Source organism: Bidens hawaiensis, unplaced genomic scaffold (assembly GCF_021521415.1).
Source record: "Bidens hawaiensis isolate Kalapana, Puna unplaced genomic scaffold, B.hawaiensis_p1.1 tig00028746_1, whole genome shotgun sequence".
NCBI lineage: Eukaryota > Viridiplantae > Streptophyta > Magnoliopsida > Asterales > Asteraceae > Bidens > Bidens hawaiensis.
In genome coordinates this window covers 226,739-229,107 of record NW_027494706.1, presented here as the reverse complement: position 1 = coordinate 229,107, position 2,369 = coordinate 226,739, and the positions used below count along the sequence as shown (strand labels likewise).

The 2,369-nt window shown below is 31.7% G+C and overlaps 1 pseudogene; it reads left to right on the top strand.

Moving 5' to 3' along the window:
• Nucleotides 1-1,125: 1,125 nt before the first annotated feature.
• LOC143577606 (cysteine-rich repeat secretory protein 55 pseudogene) lies at nt 1,126-2,006 on the top strand (annotated as a pseudogene).
• Nucleotides 2,007-2,369: the final 363 nt, after the last annotated feature.

Below are 2,369 nucleotides of genomic sequence, written 5' to 3'. Positions count from 1 at the left end.
TTCAAGTGTAACTAGGGTTTGTTCGGGTCAGACCACAAGTAATGAACCAATTTCAATAATCTAAGATCTTTCAACAGGTTTTAAAATCAGCTAACTCAGCTACTAAAATAATTAAGCATTCAAGTAAGCAAATATCCAAGTAATAAATCAAAGGTGTTGCTAAGCGTACCCGTCTTTCCCTCATGTTTACTAAACATACAATCTCTTTAAGTTTTACATTAATATGATTCAAAACTTTATTGTTTCTTTTTTGTCATTTTTGTTATCTTCTATTATTTTTATTTTAAAACAAATTTTTTAATATTTTTTTAAATAGAAAAATCATTATTTCTTATTTAAAATTAGCATTTACTATTATTTAAAAATAAGTTTCTTTTTTACTTTAACTGTTTTATTTTTTTAGAGATTTTTTTCAATTAGTTTGTAGTGATAGTTTACATTTTTGTAAAAGCAATTTCATATTGTTTGTTAATTAAAACTAAAAAAGAAATAGTGTATTTACGTAATAAACTACACAAATTTTATGAATCGAGAATAAAATATCTAATGTTATTTGATAATTAATATTTTAACATAGAAATAGTGTTAGAAGGGGTAATACGCATATAAAATTGTTATATTAAAGAATTGAAATTTCAGCAAAGAGGGCATGACAAGTAAGGGAGTAAGGTATTTTTATCGTGACCGTAGATTATATACTTTAATACCCTAACCATTTTTGATTATTTTAAATGTAATTAATTTCATCCAAATTAATATTTTTTTATACATGGGAATGTTATTTTTTCATCCCATGACTACTAACTTTTAGTTTCTAATTTGTGGTATTATTTTATTTAACTACTAGTAATTTAAATAGTTTATTGATATTTTTTTCTTTTAATACTAACAGCGGTGTCTGTTTTAAATGATTATAACATTTGTCATCTCCATTATCTGAGCTTAAATCCCTTCACGGTTGTATTACCCTTATTTTAGAGTGTGCACATAAGCCAAGAATCGATATTGAAACCCTTAAAAGAAAACGGTACCGTAATTTATTGGTAATTAATAACTGAAAATGATTGAAGAAAACTTGACAACTTAGTGCCTGTGACGATTATTATCTATATATAAACAACATATCTCATCAATATTCAAAACACCCATAGAAAAAATGTCGTTTAACAACCATAATTATCTCCTTATCTTTAGCCTATGCATTCTCTACGTAGAATCAGCAGATCCATCTGCCCAACTATGCAACCAAAACTCAAACACCACCAACCCAGAAATAACTAAAAACATTGACTCGATCCTAACCACACTCGTCCAAGCCACCTCCAAATCAGGTTACATCATAACCTCATCCGGGTCAGGTAAATCCCAGGTGTTTGGTCTAGCCCAATGCCGACAAGACGTGCCCAACGAAGAGTGCTCGACTTGCGTCCAAACTGCCGCAAAAGAAATCAAAACAATATGTCCCGACCGAGTCGATGCCAGGATATGGTACGAGTATTGTTGGATAAGGTACAACACCGAAAACTTTTTTGGGCAAGTTGACACCGGGTATGGGACGTTTTACTATAATGTTGAAAACGTAACCGACCCGAAAACGTTTAATAACGCTCTTGGGACGCTTATGTCTCGGATTAATAAATTAGCGAGTGCACCGGGTAATAAAGGTAATGCAAAAGACCAGACCAAGTTGTCTGATTTTGTGACACTTTACGCTTTGTCGCAGTGTACACAAGATTTGTCGCAACTTTCATGCCAGCAATGCTTAGCGATCGCGGTTGGGAATTTTCCAACTTATTGTGACCGTAAGAAAGGATGTAGGATTATATATAGCAGTTGTTATGTTAGATATGAATTGTATCCTTTTTACTTCCCACTTGATAAGACCTTGGCTCTCCAAAGTTCTTTGATGACAAATTATTTATCCGTCATTAAAAACCCATGATTTTTACTGACGGATTGAAGGAAATTAGTTGGCTTTTGTGTGTATTATCAATAAATTAATGTTTGATGTGTATCATGTGGGTGGTTAGTTCTTGTGTTTTTAATTGTTAACTAGGCTCAAGTCTTTTACAACACAATAAAATATTATGATTTCAAATAAATCATTATTTACAATTTTACATGTACTATGGTCTTGATAAAATCATTTAATGGTGATGACTTTCAGCTATACGTTATGTTTTTTTGTTATTGCTTTCTAACAACAAAGACTCGGACATTTGGGATAGCCTGACAAACGGACCACCCACCCTTCCATCCGAACTTGATGACCCAGTCTATCTATTCAAGAGGAAAACCATAATTAAGAGGGAAAAAAAAACGCTTTGACACAACCTAGAACAAAATACTTCAAGCAAGATTCGAATTAA